The 22,188-nt window shown below is 45.3% G+C and overlaps 1 protein-coding gene across 4 annotated transcripts in view; it reads right to left on the bottom strand.

Moving 5' to 3' along the window:
* Pld1 (phospholipase D1) overlaps positions 1-22,188 on the bottom strand; it is a 185,426-nt gene that overhangs the window by 139,114 nt on the left and 24,124 nt on the right. The window contains exon 1 of one of the 4 annotated variants that reach the window (XM_021196168.2): positions 1,441-1,602. The exons of the other annotated variants lie outside the window; for them this stretch is intronic. The gene's annotated coding sequence lies outside the window, so the exon portion shown is untranslated. Of the gene's footprint in view, positions 1-1,440; positions 1,603-22,188 lie in introns of those variants that run through there. 4 annotated transcript variants of the gene reach the window in all.

Below are 22,188 nucleotides of genomic sequence, written 5' to 3'. Positions count from 1 at the left end.
AGGATAGCCAGGACTACACAGAGAGACCCTCTCTTGAGCCTCCCAAAAGTACTTAATAATTAACAATAATTAGGCAACACCGCAGCTCTCCGCAGTGGGAGCATACACATGGTGGACACCTAAAGTACAGCAAAGCTGGATCGATCTTTGTCTCTTTTTAAGAAGGTAAAGTTGCTTGGCAACTTTGAGGTTAAAGGATGTATCTGGGGAGGTGGGAGCAGTAATGTAACTCTGCTACCATCTTAAGGGTGTAAAGTCCATGGTCATAATCTGTAATGGCTTACAGCCTTTATAGCTTCAGATTCAGTAGACAGGAAATAAGGAGGTACTTAAAGTTTAGCACACACACACACACACACACACACACACACACACACACACGAACTCACGAATACTTGTCTCCCTTTTCCCTCCATCTTTAAAAATACTTAAGAGAAAAAGATAGTAAAACAGCCGCTGATGCACTCACTGCCTGTCCCATTGGGTCAGAAGGAGAAGCAAATAGCCATTAGTAGGCACATAATAGCACATATTAGCATATTTTTAAACATTCGTTTATCCCTTTAAACTGATGCATCTTACATATGCAAGGCAAAGAGAAGTCAGTTCCTAAGATGTACAGATTTTGAAACAGTGTCAAATGAAGCCTGTCTTGCAGAGTGGTCGCCTGCCAGAAAAGAAGCCTCGGGGCAAATGAGCAGAGCTCTTTAACTCCAGGAAACTGAGGGAGCTATTCTCTTGATTTTATTGACTTCATTTCTTTATTATTATTATTATTAACACTACTTTCATGTCTTGCACATCACACTCCAATTTTACTGGCATATTTATTTTAGGGTGACCTCATATTCTCGGGAGCTACTTGAATAAACACAGCAACAAACCCGGGAGGACCCGGGTCCCCTCTGAGCCCACCTGGACATTCCACCCACACCAGCCATTCTGTAGGTATTTCACAGGGCAGTCTTTGAAGTAAAAATGACATGAGATCTGATCAGCTGGAACTCTGAGGTGCAGGCCCCAGGGAAAACCATATCCAACAAGTGGGGTGTGAGATGGGGCATGCTAGAATACAACACACCGCTTAGCTCAAAAAACTAAAATAAAATCATCATGCATAAAACCAGAGTTCTGCCTAGCCATACTGGGAGGACACGGAGAAAGTCATTGCTGAAATAAAGGAAGTTTAAAAATGCTTACAAACAATTACAACCCTTTAAACCACGACTCCAACACGCGTGCGCTCTTTCCTCTTGGCTCCATTTGGATTGACAAATGTAACCACCCCCTCCCACCCCAGCCCCGCAGGACCAACAGATTCAAAAGTAGTCTTTTCTAACGCAGCAATAGCACAAGCCTTCTCCTATCTGACATTCCCAACTCCCCTATGGCACAGAAAGAAAATCTGACACAAAACAGAAAGTTCAAAGCGTTACTAACCTGGGGCCCCTGGCAAAAAGCGGTGCTCCATTTTACTCTTAAGAATGAATTCTTCCTATGAAGCTAATGTCCAAAGCAGTTCAAAGTCGAGATGGGGGGTGAGGTGGGGGAGTTGGCTACCCTACAAATCCACATAAACAGGGGAAGCCGTCCTGTTCCCAAGCTCAGCTTTGGCAGGCTCCCTAAAGGCAATTCAAGCTGGTCAAGCCCACAGAGCACTTTAGCCTATAAGCTTCAATAATGAACTTGAAACCACGCCCCATATGCTAAGTAGACTCCACTGTGAGAAAAGAAAAGCCACACAGAATTAGAGCTAAGGCTTCAGTTTTGCACTGGTTGCCCAAGAAAGCCAGAGCACACACTTAAACAAAGAGAACTGTCATTCACTTGTGTCCCCTAGACATTGCACTAAAAGGCTAATTCACGTTAAACAAGGGCAGTACAGTCTCCCCTCCGTTGGGGCCATGAAATGACTTTTAAAAAGTGTTGCCTAAGTTGGGTGCTGATTCTGAAACATACAGCGTTGTAGTTTAAAACTGTATAAGAAGATGTACAGCATTATTGTTTCTGAGAGTCAAACTCATACTGTCGCTAGCTTTCCATCTTTACATAATATAGAACAAACTTAAAACGTATTACAAATGCTCAAATATTAATATAGGTCACAAGGAAAATCTGTCAAGGAACCTTCTAATGTCAGGTCTGATTTGTCTATAAATCTATAAGTCAGATTTCTTTATATCAGTTTGTTACTTGATATATATTTGTAGGATAAAAAGATCACACACACACCCCCCAAGGGACCAGGATGATGGCTAAGCAAGAAAAGGCGCTTGCTGCCAGGCGGGATGGCCTGAGTTCAACCCCCAGGACCCCCAGGGTGAAGGAGAGAACCAGTTCCCAGGTGGTGTCCTCTGACCTCCATATGAACACATACACTCAGACACATGTGTACACACACACACACACACACACACACACACACACACACACAAAGTTTCTCTGTGTTACCAGCCTTGGCTGTGCTGGAACTCACTCACTCTGTAGACTAGGCTAGCCTTAAATTTACAGAGATCTACCAGCCTCTGCCTCCTGAGTGCTGGGATTGAAGTCATGTACCACCACATCCCCTTAAAAAGATATTTTCAAATGCATCACTATTGTCTTTTAATATCATATACCCTGGTTTCAAAATAAACACTCTATATTTAGTTTTTATTCTACATAAAAGTGATTGATACTTTTTTTCAAGTGACTAAACCCTAAAACATAGTCAATATAGTTCCAACATACAGTTCACTCAGCCTTTTAACATAACCTACTCACAATAAATACAATTGTTTCCTACTTTTCAACCCCAGGAATAATGTTTCAAAGACTCGCTATTTTTATATAAAGTTCTAATTTATTTAAATCGGATCTACTTTACCATAATAATCTAAATTTCCTGTATAGGCTAACAACAGATTCAAACAGGGCAAGGAAAACCTGATTCATTTGCTGCCAAGGAGAACTTAAGATGGTAAAGCTGAGTCACTCAACACCTATGACACATAAGGGATCTGTGTGTGTTAGAACCACAATGTCAGGCAGGAAAACCCAGAGACAGCACAGATCTAACCCCCACCTCTTCGCCTCCCTAATCCAGGCCCCGGTCCAACAGTTTCTCCTGGAGATAAAATTCAGGGAAGACAGAAGAAAACCAGGCTGGAGCAAGGAACCAGCGGTTTTAAAAGTGCCAGTACCCCACCTGCTGGCAGAAACAGGAGACGCCTGGAATGTTCTAACTGACCTCAGGGGAAGGAGAGGGCTTGATGGTGGGAGGACGGGAAGAGCCAGTTCCTTCCACATTGATGTGCAGTTAAGAGTCATTAAAATGTTCTCACCTACAAAAGTAGAATATTTCTGGGAAATATCAATGCCAGAAAGTAATTAAACCTAAAGTCATCTCTTTCATGTGGCCAGAGTTTGCCAACCTAAATCATAAAAACAGGTGATTCGTATTCCCAAGGAAGTCTCTAACTTGTAATATGTATTTTTTTTTCTTCTCCTCCTGTAAGAAGCCATGTTTCAAAGCACAGATGTACAGATAGACCCCCAACTCAGCTAGGCGAGCTAGTGACATAATTTCATTCTGTAAAGTGTCTTCTCCCTGGATATGGTGACACATGCCTCTAATTCCAGAAGCATTCCACCGGGTGAGGCAGGGGATCCTGAGTTTGAGGTCAGCTCTGGTTACACAATAAAACCCTACGGCAAATAAATAAATAAATAAATAAGCTATTTTTAGGATTTATCTTTTCTGTCAAAATGTATTTCCCTTTAAGCTTCGGGATGTATCATGGTTGCCTACAAAGCTCTGGGTTTGATCTAGAGGACCAGTGGGCGTGGTAGCTCATCTGTAATCCCAGTACTTGGAAGGGGCTAGCAGGAGGAGGAAGAATCATAAACTCAAGGACATTCTCAGCTATAAAGTATGATGTCAGCCTGGCCTACTTGAGATATTGTCTTAAAAGCTGAAAAACAAACACACACACACACACACAAAAACAAAAAAACAAAACCACACACACACACACACAAGAAAACATTAACTGTATTTTAAAATTTTAGTTCTTAAATCGTTAAGGTAGTGTTTGTCGTAGAATAAATATCATAATAGCAAAAAAAAAAAAAAAAAAAAAAAGCTGAAAAAAATTCAGGCTGCAAAGACAGCCTGGTAAAATGCTTGCTGTGTAAGGGCAGAACCTGGGTTCGAATCCCAAGATCCCACAGACAGCAGCTCCTGTGTATAATCTCAGCCTTCGAACAGAGTCGCGTGGGAGGTGGAAAACAAAGAATTCCAGATCGTTCAGGAGCCAAGCTGCCTGGTGCACAGCAGTGTGTAATTGCGTGGGGTAGGGGGACAGACGGAGACTTTTCCTCAAGCTGTGTGGTGCGAGAAGATCAGACCCTACCCCTGAGGTTACCCTCTGACCTCCACAGGTGACTCTAGGAGAGCTTGCCTGTCCTCACACAAAAGACATCCTTTTGTGTCATATGAGTTAATGTTTCTAAAATCAAAGCCTGGAGTCAACTTCACTGAGGGTGGCAAATACTTAAATCCCAGCAAAATGAAATGACACTGAGATGCAGCTTTTAAAGATGCCCAAGTGTTTAACTTAACAATGCAGGTATTATTGAAGCCTCTGCTATGAGTCAGGTATGGATGCAAGGTACACTACCATTATAAATTCACTTAAGCTCCATCTCCCCTTTACTGTACCTGGCTAACACATGACAGGAGAGCCATCCAAGTGTATTGGGAGTGTATTTACTGTCCACAACCACAGAGCCAGGTCTAAACTAAAGTAAGTCAGTATTCCTAACCATGAGCCCTGACCCTTTACCTCTACCCCAACCTCGGATGGGGTAAAAGCTGAGGGGAAACCATGTCCGAACAAGCTTGTACCTTTCTTACCACTATCCCCTATGTAGGTAGAGTTAATGGCACAATTGCTGGCATGCTGTAAAACAGTCAAACTATAACGTAGCAACAGGGGGATCAAAAGTTCACCGTCATCTTCAGCTACTTAGGCCAGGCTGGGCTAGGGACCCTGTCTCAAAACAAAAACAAGTAAATATGGGTCTTCCAGACAAGATGGCTCATTAAATAAATATACTTCCCACCAAGCCTGATGCTGAATTTGAACCCTGGGACTCACATGGTAGAAGAGAGCCAAATAAACCCTGCAGCCTGTCCTCTATCCTCTATACACACGGTGGCAGACACACGCATACATACAATGTTGGATGAATGAATGTAAAAGTAATTAAGGGTAAGCACTCACCACACAAGCATGAAGATGGGAGTTAGCAACCCCAGAACTCCAGATGCAGTAGTGCACATCTGTAATCCCAGTGCTCTTGGGGAGGGGCACGGGATGACAGGTATAGTCCAGAAAGTCCCTAGACATTCTGGGCCACCTTGCCAGCCTGGCATACACAGAGGTAAAAAACAAGAAACTGCCATCTCAAACAAAGCAGAATGTGAGGATAACAACCGGGGCTCTCCCCCCGGTGTCCACGCAGGTCTACACTCACACATGCACGTTCACATCCAGCTCATACCACATACAATCCTACACATAGAAAAAGATAAAATAATACGTAAACTAAAGTTTAAGGTCATCCTTAGCTAAATACTAAGTCCAAAGAGGCTAGCCTGAGTTACAGGAGACTCTGCATTAAAAATAAAAAATGAATATTAAAAAAGGAAAGAGGGAGTCATAAGAATACTCTTAGGAATGGCATTCAAAAAAGGTGACCCAGGGCGACATGGTGATCCATTGTGTAAAGGTGCTTGCCTGGAAGCCTGGTGGTCTGAGCTCCATCTTCAGGACCCAGGAAAAGATGGATGGACAGAACTAACCACACAGTTGTCCTCAGACCTCCACATGTTTGCCATGGTGCAGTTTCCCCACAACAATAAAATAGAAAGCAAAATACAGTTTTCACTACGCTATGACTACAAGCCTGGATTCGGTTGCAGAGTTCAAAGCCAGATTCATCCCTCCACTGATACAAACAATGTCCTTCCTCATATACCTGATCCTCAGTGACTCAGACTTGGAGGAAGGCAACTCTGCCTGCTTGGTCCTCAGCAGAAGCAGCCCTATAAGACAATATCTTCTCTGACCCCCACACTGAGCCAGATCCTGTTGGCTTGAGGTAACTGTTACCCACACAGTGGATCCTCAGCCACGAGTTCAGGAGAGCCCACCCTCGTCACCACCCCAGTCACAGCCCAGTGAGGGCAGAGCCTAGTGACCACCCCACCCTTCCCGCAGGCTCTATTCACAGTCACGGCCCTTCTGGTTGTCAACGTGTGAATTATGAGGTTTACAGTATACACCTGTTTAATTTTCCATCACTCATAACCCAAACAGAAGCCTCTGCTAAAGCAATTACTTTGGAATTAGAGGGAGGAGCTGACATGGAGCTTTGTCCTCTGCCCTCCGTGCCTGCCAACTGGCATTGGTTATTTGATCTGTGACTCGTGTTCCCAGGATGACCGGAAAGGACAATGGTACTCATTGTTGCTATGTCTACCCCCGGCCTACAGCAGCTGTCAGGGTTCCTCCTGTGTGGTGGCTTTATTTTGCTTCTCTTACTTTTATAGGCTTATTTCCTTAACGACTGCAAATTACTTTGAAATCTAGTCCAACCCCCTGAAAAATGTAACCTCATTTTGAGAATTTATTCCACAAAATTGAAAGTACAGGTGCCTAAAACTCTCTAAAGTATATATTTAGCATTTTTAAAACCATGTTGCATTTTTAATGTATGTGTTTGTACACATGTTTGAATGTGCTTGTGTGTGCCAAGGGCAGAGGAGGCAGTAGAGCCGGTCAGATGCTCTGGAACTGGAGTTACAAGTGGCTGTGAGCTGCCATGTGGGTGTTGGGAACCCAGCTCTGGTTCTTTGAGAGAACAAGTGTTCCTCTCTCCAGCCTGTTTAATATCTCTACATGACTGGGGTTTTACACAAAACAGTATACATTCCAAGCAAATTTTGTCCCCAGCTTGACTGCCTAACAAGTCATTCAGTTCACAGGCTGCTGGCCTTCTAGTATGTGTACTTTTTTTTTTTCAATCGTGATAATTTAGCTTTAACTATAGAGAAAGCTATGAGTTTAAAAAAAAAAAGTTGAAGAAGCTTAGGGTTGTAGCTCATTTGTAGGATCCTTACACAGCTTGCGCAAAGTACCAGCCTTGATCACCATGTCTCAAAAACTCGTCTTGGTGGGACATATCTCTCATCTTAGCACTTTGGAGGTGGAGGGAGGAGAATAAGAAACTCCAAGTCACACTCAGCTACATCCCTGGACCAGAAGAGCTGGACTCTCCTGCTGCTGACCTGAATGTTGCAGGCAATGCCCCCGTGGCTATACAGGAAGGAAGAAAGTGTAACACCCAGGTCCTGCCTCTCTGGAAGAAGGAACTCAATGGGCAACAAGCCCAGAATAATTTCCCTTCTCACCCAGAAAAGTTCCTTCCTTCCCTACAGGACTTAAGTGTGGGATTCCCGGTGTCCCTCAATGCTTCCTTTGCTGTAATTAGACATCGTTACCAAGGCAATTCAGAGGAGAAAGAGGTTCCTGGGGCACGCAGTTCCGGGAGGTCAGATCATCATGGCAGGCAGCATGACAGAGGGCAGGCAGGCATGGGCTTGGAGCAGTTTACAGCTTGATCTACAAGCATAAGGCAGAGAGATGGCTGGGAAGGACACAGATTGTTGAAATCTTAAAGCTCACTCCAATGACACACCTCCTCCACCAAGGCCATGCCTCCCAATCCTTCCCTAACAGTTCCACCAACCGGAGACCTAGTTTCAAACACATGAGCCTATGGGAGTCATTCCCAATTAACCCTCCGTACCAAGTATCAGACAACGCACAATCTGTCGGGATCTTGCCTTCTAACAAATCCAAGGTGAAATTGAAAATGCTGAGAGTCAAAGCCCATTTAGTCTCCCCTAAGTAGACCTTAGGAAATGGCTCAGTTGGTAGACTGCTTGCCTACCATGAGCAAAGTCTCACGTTTGGTCTCCAGCATCACTCAAATGAAGCAAGGTAGTTCATACATGAAATCCCAACACAGGAGTATCAGAACTTCAAGGGTATACTGGCTACCCAGAGAGTTGGTAGCCAGCCTGAGCTATATAAGATATGTCTCAAAACAGAACGGCAGTCAGGATACCTGCCTCAAAAGGAAGCTAGAGGAACAGCATCATAGTTTAAAAATGATTCATTCATAATTTAGTGTATGATATATTCTGTCACAAAATGGGCAATGTGATAATAGCAATATGATAGCATACATATCATATTATACATACAATATATAATAAGTAAGATACTCAATATCTTATTTTGCACTCATATGTGGCCAACATGGTAGAAACTGTTATTATCTCCATTTTTCAGGTGAAGAGAACTAAGGCTGAAATGTTGACCTGGCCAAGGTCAATCATTCAATACTTGTTTATTTAACACACACTATGGCTTGAGCCTTGTTGTCAGAATTAGTAATACAATGGAAAAGCCCATGCCTTCAGGGAGATGATACTCTATTAGGGAAACCAGACTGCCAAAAATTAAAAGCTACAGCTGAGGATATAACTCAGTGGTAGTGTTTGCTGAGCAAGCTCATGAACCTGGGTTTGATTTTCAGTACTAAAAAGATAACAAACCACAAAAAGACATAAATGTAAAAGCAGTCGATGTTACATGCTGTGAAGACCAGAGCAGGGGAGTCAGGAAGGTCAGGACAATGGAGGGGAGGGGTGACCTGAGGAGCAATGACACACTTGAGTGTTCAGGAGAGGCCTCTCTGGGAACTGCCACTCCAAAGAAACCTTAATGAAGGAGGGTAAAAAAGCTATGTGTCTCAGGTTGCTTTTTATGACTGTGATAAAAACATTGACCAAGAACAATTTGGGGGTTGAGAACATTTATTTGACTTACAGGTACAATCCATTATCATGAAAGCTGAGGCAGGAACCCAGACACAGTGGAGCAAAAACACCAGTGGACGAGTCCTGTCTGTAGTCTGCAAATGCTCACCTGAAGACACTGCCAACTCCGCAAGTCTGAAAGGTTTATAGTAAGACATTGGGGAAGACACGCAGGAACTGGAAGCAGTGTGGACAGCTTAGCTTACTCATAGAGTTCTGCTCCGGAGAACAGAGGGATGGATGGGGCTGTAGCTCAGCTGGCAGAGGGCTTGTCCCACATACATGAAACTCTGGGCTCAATCTCAGCACCACAGAAACTGTCAGATCTAGTGCCACACACAGCTGGATACATACAGGAGGCTTTGACCATGAGGAGATAGCCTCATTCTCCCTGACCACCTGTAGGTTCTCCTTGACATATAAGATCTTTAGCTGAGAGAAGCAGGAGGAAATGTAGGTTTGAGGGAAGAAGCGGAGATATGCCCGAAGACAAGACAAGGGACTCACTGGGGACTATGCTACGGCTGCCAGCTCACTGAGTGGAGGCAGAACCGGGGGAGGGAGCGATGACCAATGATGTGCACACAGGAAGAGCTGTGTATGAGTGTCCTCCATGTACACTCAGCTGCTGGGGGCGAGTGTTGAGCTGTGTGAATTTGACTTTAACATGGTTGGGGTTTGCTGAACAGCCTGATAGAAGGAGAGGCAGGGAGAGGAATCACATGTGTGATGGTTAATCTAATCTTTTAAACATATTCCACCCCCCATCTCTATCATTCCGTTTCTCTCTGTCTCTTGCTGTCTCTCTCTGTCTCTGTCTCTCTGCATCTCTGTCTCTGTGTGTGTCCATGTCCCCATAGAGGACAACGTATAGGAGTTGCCTCTCCTTCCACCATGTGGGTCTCAGTGTCAAACACGGGTCATCAGGCTTAGCAGCAAGCCATCTCAGCAGCCTCATTTTAACTTTAAACAAATGCATGGTTCATTCGTGCCTGGCTGAATTAACACAAGCAAATTTGTAAACCCACAAAACTAAAGACCCAGTCCTGGCCAGTCTTCCTGAAGCAAGAAGGAGCCACATCAGGAAACAGGACTCAGACCCTACATTATAGAGTCCTACCTGTTAAGTAACTTAAATAACACAGGAGGTCAGAGAACGCTGAAGCTCAAAGGATAGTTTTAATGGTTCCATCCTATAAAAATGTATGACTAGATATTATTTAAGGATTCTATGTTGTTACTTAACCCCCAAAATAGAGATCAGGTTTTTTATGCATGTATATATGCATACATATATAATAGATTTCAGAAAACATCTATCTGATGAAGTTTCCGCCGAAAAAGAAACATGGGACCATTCCTGCTGACTCGTGTGCAAACACGGCAGCCAGTCACTCACAGATGGTCCTCCATTTACATGGTTCAAGCCACCCTTTCTAACCTTCAGCATGATGTCAAAGCCAAGTGCCTTTAGTAGTAACTGGCCTTCCAGTTTTGAGCTTGGATCCTCTCCTAGACGAGTGACAAATGATCTCTAGTGACTCTGGACAGTGGCAGCGCTCCTCAGTTCTTGTCAGCCATATGATGCGCGTGCTCTACAGTGTCCTGTGTGTTTTGGTAGAGTAGCTATATTCGTGCATTTTAGAGGTGTGTGTATGAGTGTGTGTGTGTGTGTGTGTGTGTGTGTGTGCGTGTGCACAGGTACACATGTGTAAAGGTGTAGTGTGTGTATAGAGATCAACTTTGGGTTATTATTCCTCAGAGGAAGCCCACCATCTTGTTTTGTTGTTGTTACTATTGTTGTTGTTGCTGCTGTTGTTGGTTGTTGGTTATTTGGTTTTTGTTTTTTTTGTTTTTTGTTTTTTGTGGTTTTTTTTTTTTTTTTTTTTTTTTGAGACTAGGTTTCTCTGTGTAGCCCTGGCTGTCCTAGAATTCAATATGTAAACCAGGCTGGTCTTGAACTCAGAGATTTGCCTGCCTCTGCCTTCCAAGTGCTGGGGCTACAGAAGTATGCCACCACGCCCTGCTGGAGGAGGTACTCGTAATCAAGGTATTGCTTCCATCCGATTGGCCAGTGGATGTACCTCCTGCATATTGCAAGTGTGAATGCTTGTATGCAAACACAGAGGCCACTGGAAAGCAGTCAGTGTCCTCCTCTACCACTCTCTATATCACGGGAATTTGAGGAGCATTCTGTAAATCTTCTGCACACGCAATGGCTCACGCTCATGGCTTTCATTGATCGATTATCACCATTTTCACTCTTCCAGTCTCTGTTGTCCCTGCCTCCATCTTGCATCCAGCCCAGGTCTGAAGGAGATGTGGGTCCTACCCTGGGAAAGCTGACCAATCCTGCGCATTCTGCTCTCCCATCTACGGCTTCCTCTGGGGCTTCAAACTGCCTGGCATGCAGAAGTTTCCGTGAGTAGTCACTTGGCCTGTCAGCTGGGTCAGGCTTCATTTGGGTTCCTGAAAACACAGATGTCTGGGTTCCTACGCTTGACCATCCTTCTACACTGACTCCTCTTCTTTCCTCCTTAGCGCTTGGCAATGCCTCTATTGTCCTTGTGAAATAAAATGCCTGGGTGCCCCCAAGTGGCCAATGCTTCTACTCTACTCTTACTTCAAGAGCCGAGACCAAAACACAAACCAAAACCAAACCAAAACCACCCTCTTGATCTTGCATCGTGTTTACCTAAGAGGAAATATGATGGAATTGTACACCTGGAGGTTTCACGTGCTGCGATTCATGTAGTTGTCACTATAAAACAGCAGCATTCCCTTGCTAACATTTATGGTACGACTATGCCTGCCGGGTGGGCACGGACAGAATATCAGAGAGAAGGCTGGTGCAAAATGAGGGACAGCACCTTCTTCCTCAAGCACGCTGGAACGATGGCCCGATGGGTAAGAGCACTGGCCACCGACAGTGACAGTGTGACCTTGTAAATCTTGTGACTGGGCCCCACATGGCTGAAGGAGAAAACTGACTCCTAAAAGTAGTTGAGTGGTTGTTTTCCCCAGTCCTTCTTCCTCTCCCCCCACACACATATACACACAAATGCAAAAAGAAGGAGGATAATAGTAATAATCGTATTCCTGGTTTATCATTTGGGAGACATGAATATATATTTCCCTGATAAGTTAGTGAAATTTAGATACGAGAATTAATTTGGCTTTTGAAAACAGAAGACATCAAATTTTTTTCCCCTTAGAGAAGAGGTCCCAAATTGCCCAGGGTGACTTCATTTTACTCTGCAGCCAATGGTGACCCTGACCTTCTGTTCTTTCTGCCTCTTGAGATTAGGCGGGTACTGCCGCCGCCTGATTTATGAAGTACTGGGTATCGAACCCAAGGCTTCATGCACATTAGACAAACACTCGACCCACTGGGTTTTGTCCCAACTCTGACAATGACTTTTGAGAAGAAACTATTATAACTATGAACTTTAAGAACAAAATTAGCTTTAGAATGTGGAGTATAGCTGCCGTCTCTTTCTGAAAAGAGTGACAGGAGAGTCTGTGGTCACTATAGCAACAAGGAGGACCACTGACGAACACAACATTTAGGTTCCCAGTTACTGAGAAAATGAAACCAGGTTCACTAGCGACCAACACCCTGAGGTGTAGGGGTGAGATGATCCTACAGGCATAGGATTCCAAGACCCCTTGACCAACTGAATGCATTCAGTTAGGATCTCAGTAGACCAGGAGGGTTGATGCTGGTTCCCTGATAACCCATTTGTCCACTTCTAGATACAAATCAGAACCAATAGACAAAGCCGGTATTCTGGATCAGCTCAAGGACAGCCCGGGCTCCAGGAGACCCTGTCTCAAGCAAACAAGAAGCAAACAAATGGAGGCAAAAATAAAACCCAATAGGAAATCTACAAAAACTAAAGTAACACAGCTGTAGTAATAAAAAAAGAAAACAAGCAAACAAACAAAACCTCCTTATGCCTCTTAAAAACTGACCAGGAAAATACTTCAAGGATCCTGAAAGAGCAAAGGGCTCTGACAAGCCGTCAAGCCTGGCTTGAGAAGACAAAGAAGACCATTTGTGAAAGTTTCATCTAGCTGCTTTGACTATTCCTGACTTGTTTGAGCTTAATTGTTGGCTGCTAACTGAGTGTGGCATAGGCCTGTCATCCTACCGCTTTCAAGGCTAAGACAGGAAGATTGGGGGTTCAAGGCCAGCCTGGGGTACAAATTGAGACCTGTCTAAATCAACCAATAATAGTTATAATAATAGATAAAAAGTTTGTTAGCAGAAGGATTAATTTGTATCTTTGTTTAGTGTTCTGTTTTGGGGACAAGCTCTTACCCTATAGCTAAACCTAGCCTAGAACTTACTATGTAGTCCCAGCTGGCTTCCAACTCATGGAAACTCCCCTACCTTAGTCTCTTGAATGTTGAGGGAACAGGCATAAGCTACCATGCCTGCCTCTGGGTCTGTTAATAGAACCTTTATTCTAATACCTGATGAACACCTACTATGTGCTAGGGATTCATTAGACACTAAAGGTTCAAAATCCAATAATAAATGAACCTCACAAAGTTAGAGGGTGCATGGAGGAGGTGGTCTCCATGGTCTAACATACAAAACTGTGCCAAGAATAGAACTCCAGGAACAGTTCCGGAAGAGAAGGGTTACTCGGCATGCAGGGAAGTATGCATCAGGTAGACTCTACCGAGGTATGAGATGTCTATCTATAAGAGAGGAAGGAAGTGCAACTACTGCAAGAGCCCCAGAGAAAGAGAGCGCAGGACAAGTTCTAACACCAAAAATCCCAAGAGAGGAAGAGAAAGGAAGGGGAAAAGATGGGGGCGGGGAGGGGGGAGGAAAAGGCAGATTGGAATCTAATGAGGAGCACAGAAAGTTTTACTCTAATCTGAGTTTCAGACAGACCACTTACCCTGTAAGTCTGGAGACAGGGACGAAACAGTGCTGTATGAGGTGGGAGCTCACGGGTCAAGGGCTGCAGTCAGCAATCAATACGGAGGAAAGGCTTAATGGGGTAGAGAGAGCAGGAAGTCAGGCAGGTCTCACTGAGGCAAGGAGCTGGCCAGAGGCATGATTTCACAGTGTGTGTGGTGCTCGCAGGAAGGGACCAGTAGGAGTGAGTCAGCAGGCCCGAGCAGGCCAGCCAGTGGACATGAATGCAGACAGACTGTAGGGACCGGGGAAGAGAGAACACTGAGAGAAGGCTGTACCTCAGAGCTTCCATTACATGGGCTAGCCCAATCAGGTGGGCAAAACGCTGTAGGAAGCTGACCCACGGGATGGTCTGTACATTGGGAGAGACTTGTTATAAAGCTCACAGGGAAGACGGAATACGCATGGAAGGAAGGGTTCAGAGCTGTCGTGGTTTGAACGAGAAACGTCTTCCATAGCCTTGTGTGTTTGAACTCTTGGTCTGTGGCTGCTGGAGCTTTTGGAAGGTTGTGGAACTTTCACGAGGTGGAGTTTCACCGGAGGAAGTGTACTACTAGGGGCTGGCCTTGGGCGTTCTATAGCCCAGCCTGAAATCCTGTCCGCTCTCTGCTTCCTGGCTGCAGATGCAATGTGACCTCACACAGTATGATCTGCGGCCACGCCGCCCTGCCACGACGGTCTGAATCCCCTCGAACTAAACCGAAAGAAATCCTTTCTCCTTTAGGTAGCTTTTTGTCAGATGGCTTGGAAAGTGGGGCATCGCACAGGAAGTCCAACCAAAGAAAGGCACACAGAGAAGGACTTCCAAGCCACGAGCGGGGCAGGGCTTCCTTCTGATGCGTTTTGTTAGAAAGCAAGCGACGGGGGCCTTTGGTAGGGTTCACTGCTGCTTCCTGTGGGCCGGGTCCTGGTCTAAGCTCTGGGAATGTGAAACTGAGCAGGCATCTCCCCTGCTTCTCTGAAGCTTATGGAGATCAAGGGCAGCCTCCGTCCCACAACCTGGGCTAGACGAGACTCCGAGGAAGCTGAACAGATGTGCTAACTCAAGCCAACCAGGCCATGAGGAGCAAGCCAGTAGGCAGCACCCCTCGGTGGCCTCTGCCCCGGTTCCTACTTGAGTTCCTGCCCTGACCTCCCTCAGTGACAGAGTGGCCTGAGAATTAAAAGTTAAAATACTACCCCTCAAATAAAGTGGTGATGCTTAATATTCAACAGAAAAAATAAAATTAAATTAAAAAAATGAGACAGAGATGCCGTTCAGTGGGTAAAGACACTTTCTGTGCAGGCCTAGTGACTCAAATCCAATGACCGGAAGCCATGTAAAGGTGGAAGAAGTGACCAGCTCCCACGAGCTGGCCACCACAACCACACCATCGCATGCTGTACACACACAGACATTTTTTTATTTCATGTTTTTAAATATTTGTTTGTTTACTTATTTATTCATTACTACATCTGAAGTCGCTCCTGTTAGCAAACCCCGCCCCACCCCCACTATCTGTAGCTTCATACCGAAATCTAGGAACCGAGAGGTCAAAGGACTCAGAGGCTGCCTATTTTGTGATGAGAGATCAGGCTCACCCAAGATCCCCAACGCAGAAATACACCAGAGTACTTATTAAGAAAGCACATTATGGGTTGACTAAGGGGACCACGTAAACCAGATTCTACAGAGTTGTATCTCTATTTAGCGCCTTCCTGCGTGCACTCTGATTTGTAGCCTCACTTATTGCCTTCTGGACCCAGTACTGGGGAGGATACAGCTAACGAAACAAAACCCGCTTCTCACACAGGACTCCCAGCCGTGGGGCAAGCAAGGCAGCCACAGCTTCAGCAGTGCCCGTGTGCAACAGCAGCCACCACACACAAAACAGAGCAGGGATCTGCTTCAGATGCAGGGGTGGGAAGGCATCCCTGAGGAGCACTGCCGACGTGGAATCTAAAGAGTGCGGGTGCGAGCACGAGACAGCGGGCACCCCTCAGCTGTGTGTCACTGCTTACTGCAGCATTCCTGGCTCTCCTCAGAGACCACATCCACCTCCTGGAAGAGCTTAGCAACGGTATGGGATGTCTGCCATAAAACCATCCCCAGCACGTTCTCAAAATCTTTGTTATGGCCTCTTCCCACTTTCCTCCTGCAGATCATAGATACGGCATCCTGTCCCCAGGGCATGCCGGAGCTTGGTGGGTTCATAGCCCCTGAAAATAGCCAAGATGCTATCCGTCATTGACGGGCTGGGGAAATGGGTCAGTGGGTGATGCACTGGCTTTGGAAGCAAGAGGACCTAAGTTTGGATTTCTAGCACCTACATTAAAATGGGCTTGAAGATGTACCTGTACTGTAACTCCAGTGCTAGACCGGGAAAGGACATGCAAGATACTGTAATGAAGTAGTACAGGTCCGTACCTATAATCCCAGCACTTGGGGGTGGAGGTGGAAGATCAGGCAGTCAAGACCAGCTTGAGGTATTCGCAAAGTTCAAGGCCAGCTCAAGCCACTTGAAACCCTGCATGCCTTCTAACCCCAGCACTCAGGAGTTTGAGGCAGGTGAATCTCTGTGAGTTTAAAGCCAGCGTGGTCTACATAGAGTATTGCACAACAGCCAGAGCTACAAGTTAGACCGTATCTCAAACAATACAAAAATGAAACAAAACGAACCAATTCTCGTGAATACCAGAGGACCTCCTTTCAGCCTCTCCACCACTGGACCACAGAGTTTCTGAGAAAGTCTTACCTGACTTGGACCAGGAGTGTCTGTCACTGAACTTGCACTAAGCAAAGGACAAGAACTAAAGGAATCCCCACTCTGAGAATGGCATCGGAAGGAAGAATTGATGCCACTGTGGCAGAAAGATCCCACAATAAAGGAACATCTCTGTTTGAAACAAACATTGCAACTGTTAGCACCAGGACACTCCGAGGCCTGGCCTAACCATGTGACCCTGGACCTGTGTTGCCAGGACAACGACCCTCAATTCCACAACTCACCTGGCTCAGTTCCCACCCTCACTGGTATGACGTCATGTCATTCTCCGTATAAATTAGGGGATCACCCCCTCCTCGCCCTCTTCTCCTCTTCTCTTCCTCCCTTCCCCCGTTTTCTTCTTCTCTTCTCTTTCTCCTTCTCCTCTTTCTCTCTCTCCTCTTCTCTGCTCTTCTACTCGCTTCACCACCCCACCCCCATCCCTGCTTAATAAACCTCTCTCATGTGGAATCACTTTGGCGTGGTCTGCTGTTTAGTTTATCCGCCCAAAACAAAAAAGCAACTAGTTGTTTATTTCTGTTTTCCAGAATTTAAATCTGGAGGTGTGATGGCTCAGCAGGCACCTGAAGCCCAGTGCCAAGCCAGAGGAGGTGAGTTCCATCCTGCAGACCCATGTGGGAAAGAAGTCTCTACAGGCCCTGCACACTGTCCTCTCCACCCTGTGGGTATTGTGGCACATGGGCATCACTACATGGAAGAAGAGTAGAGAGTGGCCTCCTGCTGGCTGTCCACCACTCCATGTATGCTGTTGCACACATGTGCATCACAAAAACAAACAAACAAACAAAACCAAAAAACAAATAAATAAAAATGCAGTGTAAAAAACGAACTTACAGGGCTGAGCACTGTGGCACACACCGTTAATCCCAGAATTTAGGAAACAGTGGCAGATGGATCTCTGTGAGTTCGAGGCCAGCTTGTTTTACCTAGTGAGTTCTAGAACAGCTATGGCTATAGAGAGAGACCCTGGCTCAGGGACAAAACAAAAGGAACTTCAATCTGATAGAACAGAACTCTCACTTTTCATGATCAAACAAAAACAACTAGGCCCTAAAGCTTCCAGATGTTGAATCAGTGCCAGGTTCTATATTACCTATGTGGCATGGGGTTATTTTAAATGATAACATTGAGGACAGCTGTGGAGGATTCCTTTGCTTTCAACTTTGTACTAAAAAAACAACACAAAGCTGACTGTTTAAAATAGTTTGCTGATAGAAACTGCCTGGTGAAGTTTGTCACATACAGTGTTTTAATTGCTTATACTGTTAGTCTTTAATTGTATTTAGTGAAGTGCATCGAAGTGGGCTTTTCCATTATAAATATATGGCTTTATCATGATCAAGCCACAAAGTGAGATGATAAGTGAGATGGCTCAGTGGGTAAGTCATTTGCTAACAAGCCTGATGACCTACGATCTATCTCTGGGACCCTTGTTGTAGAAGGAAAGAGCTGAATCTGAAAAGCTGTCTGCTCACCTTCGCATAAGCACAGTGGCATTTGCAAGCATGCATGCACACACACATACACACATACACGCAATGAGGAAGGAAAAGATCTGTTAGCATGTGTATACAGAAGATCAAAATAGGAGCAGATAAGAAAAAGCATTTGAACTGTTAAAAAAGTAGACATATTTCCATTGGTTATGACAACAGTGTTAAATGCTGCTGCATTGAGTATGTTCACAATGGCAGATAAACCTCAAAATCCTTCACCCAATGTAAAAAACATGAAGTCATAACTATTTATGATACATGGAAAATAAAACCAAATAGCAAAAATAAGAACCTGCACCCTAGCTCAGGATTGCCATCTGAGTTCATAATTATAGCAGCATCCTTTTGTCGGGTACCAAAAATGAGGAAATACCCACTGACTTGGTTCCACCCTGTATCTGTGACTACTTGGCAATTAAATAGTAACATGTGACATGTTGACTTCACTGAGATGAACCACAGTCCCAAAGTGCCCTTTCTTATGTGTGTCTAGTCGGGGTCAGCTGTCGTGACACTCTCTCATCAGAGCTGAAGCACAGAAGGAGGCAGCAGTCATTTTATGGCCTGTGCACATGTGTGTGCACACACATGCACGTGTGCATGCACACATGTACACACACATATGCACTCGCACATGCACATACACATACATGCACTGTGTGCTCCCTTACTAGCTACCAACTTTGATGCTGTGACAGGATTTGTAGATTCCGTTGAGGGTGATTGGTCAACATGACACTTCCCCTGGACAGGACTGCAGTTATCCATTGAAAGAGCTTAGGAATGCAACCCTTCAGAAATGCTTCCGCCTCCGCCCTCCGCCTTGCTCATGGTGGTTCTGTTTGCAATACCTGTTTCTGATGAATGAGCCATAGCCCTGAAATAAGCTCCTAAATCCATGTAATTTACTAACTCCACATCTGGCAAACTTAGCTAGTTTCTGAGGCATGGTTTTTACTGGTAAGAGGACACAGGAAGGGTTTCACGATGTGGATTCATTCAGAGTCACCAAAGGCTCCCTTTTACAAGGCATCTTTCTGAGGATGTAGCTATAATGGCCAACCTTTGAAAACAAGGTTCATTATAGCTAAGAGATTCAGAGTGTGGCTAGGTGCAGTGGCTCGGGTGACTAAGCTCCAGCTACTGAGTTGTGCCTCTCCCCTTTCCTTCATTCTTTGCACACATGTGAATAGGACATGTCATGTACCTTCTCTGACAGAGACCACATCTTGGAGATGTCACATTGGAGAGCTGCAGAGAGGCAGGGGGCACCTTGGTTCTAAGCACAGTGACTCTTAACTGCTGTGTACCTGCCTCTAACCCACTTTTGCAAAAGAGGTAAAGCGCGACCTTGGGGGTCTGCGAGCCTCCGCAAAACACAGCTTCTGAGCGCCTTTCTCTCCCTTCCCCATCTTCTTAGAAACAACCTTCCCCATTTAAGTTGCTGTCTTATCAGAAACAGCAATGTTAACCTTCACTGCTGTGCACAGGGGACATGCTAAGTGTTCAAGGGGATAAGAGTAGACACAGAGCCTCAGCAAAGGCCCATCTTTATTTTTCCATGCTCCTAGGCTTTGGCAAGAGAATAGGAGAAAAGTTTTTTACCGTCTGCAATAAATGCCTTTACAAAGCCACAGACTTTAATTCCCATGGAATGGAATTTCATACACAAGCCTGTGGTTATATCCAAACTCACTCATTGAACAGATCTGTGCTGTAGAAAATTTACTCTGCTTTACCTTCAGATAAGATTCTGCCTTTTTCATGTAACGCTAATGGTCATCTTATTTTCTAGACCAGCAATTTCCTGTATGCCTGAGGCATGCTATTAAATTTATTTAGTTATTCTCTGTGTGTGTGTGTGTGTTTATGTGTGTGATAGAATGAACATGGAGCCTTTTTTTTTTTTTTTTTTTTTTTTTTGGTTTTTTTGAGACAGGGTTTCTCTGTATAGCCCTGGCTGTCCTGGAACTCACTCTGCAGACCAGGCTGACCTCGAACTCAGAAATCCACCTGCCTCTGCCTCCCCAGTGCTGGGATTAAAGGCCTGCACCACCACCACCCGGCTAGAATGAGCATGAAGATCGGAAAACAATGCATAAGAGTCAGTTCTCCCCTTCTACCACATAGGTTCCAAGAACTAAAGTCATCAGGTTTGGTGGCATACACCTTTATCGTCTGAGTCTCACATCTCTCCGGTGTGCTTCTCACTGAGTGCCAACCCAGCCATGTAGCCATGGAGAAACCTATCAATCAGCTCAGCAATCTCTTTAGATGCCTGGTAACATAACCACTAAGAGTGACGGACACACATTCTGGGCCAGCGTGAGATCTAGCGACTCACTAAATTACTGTGAAGAACCTGCCTGAGCGTCAGGCAGGAGACAGGCGAGAGGGAAAGCATCAGGCCCGTGACTGAGGGGGAAACTCAGTGACTCATATGGGGAAGAGACCTGAAGAGACATCACACAGGAAAGCAGGGACATGTCTAAGGCCTGCCGTTCACATAGACACATCGGTTCCTGGGGCCGACTACAAAAGGCCGGATCAAAGTATTGACAAGGGACAGAGGTGTTAAATGTCTTCTTGTCCACAGGCCGTTAGTTCCCCATATTGCAGTGAATCCGATCCCTCTTCAGAGGCAAGAGGGAGGGGTTCATAGATTGTGATCCCAGCTCTGAATAGATGAACTTGGGAAACTGCTCAGGAGCACAATGGCTCTGCCTGTTCCCAGCCTGGGTCACAATGCAGGGCCCAGGCTCTTTGTTTGTGCTGCTTCCTTCCTTTCACAGCTCCCCTCAGCGGGGGTTCAGGCTGGTGAGTTCTGGGCTTCTCTGCCAACACCCTCCCTTAAACACTGATGTTGCTTAGGGTTCTTCTATCTCCTTTAGGTCTCTTGTCATTCCCACAGTGAGGGGAGTCTAGGAGACATTTGTAAACTTACACACAAAGCTTCCCTCTTCCAAACCCCACCATGCCTCTGTTCTCTCTCCTGGATACTCAGGACCCTCTGAATTCCCACAGGCATCTATTCCATCAAGTTCAAGTCAAATATGGTCTTGAATCTCAAAGCAGTCCTCCCTCTCTGGCTTATGCCTAAGCCTGAGTTTGTTCTGATTTGAGCTGCTGGTCCCACCATGCAACCAGGGGCTATGCCCCTCATTTTTAGCTCCTCCTCTATATTTCATCTATGAAGTATAGTGATGTTAGGACAACCCAAAACAAACTTATAGGAGCAAGAATGGATCTGGGACTCTGGTCAGCAGTCTGCCCCTGGAGAGGAGACCTCAAACCCAGAGCCTCCATAAGCCTATAGGAGGGTGAGGGGCTTTGTGTTCCCAAGTACAGACTATATCAGCCACAGCAGCAAAAGGACAGAGGAAGAATTAGGAATGGCTACCTCTCCCCAGGCTGCTGTGAGTCACAGAAAAACAAACCCAACACCTCCAGGCTTCTGTCAACATAGGGAACTAGGAACGCGCTGTAGAGTGCATACAGGATCATTCTAGAGTCTGCTCATCTTTAACGCTCATACTTGAGACTACAAGTGCTGACATCTAACCAACTAAAGGTCATGCTGATCTCCAACCCGGGAACAAAGCAAAAGAGTGTGTATGGGGTGGTGCTCTAAAACCATCTAAGATGGACAGAACCAAGACATCACCAAGGATACACAGAGGAGAAGGTTATTAAAGGCTCCACGTAGGGGACATTCTGGTGCAAGTCACAGCTGCTCGGGAAGCTAAGGCAGGAGAATAACAAACTTCAGATCAGAGTGGGCCATGCAATGAGACCTAACTTAAGGACAAATTAAAGTTCAAGAGGAATATAGAAGCATATGCCTGAAGTCCCAGAGGATAGAGGCAGGAAGATCAAGTTCAGGTAACTTATATTAAGCAATAGAATACTCAAAATTTGTCTGGGGTTTATGATTTTACACCTCAGTTCCTCTGCTCACCAGGACAATTTCATCTGCTTGTCAGTGTGGAGATGCTGTGTTCTGTGCTGTGTCTCCTCATGGTCCCATCAGCTGAACTTATCCACATGGAAAAA

This window comes from Mus pahari, chromosome 4, assembly GCF_900095145.1.
Source record: "Mus pahari chromosome 4, PAHARI_EIJ_v1.1, whole genome shotgun sequence".
NCBI classification, from domain to species: Eukaryota; Metazoa; Chordata; class Mammalia; order Rodentia; family Muridae; genus Mus; species Mus pahari.
Note: the sequence above shows the minus strand (reverse complement) of the source record. Positions and strands in the feature narration are given on the sequence as shown.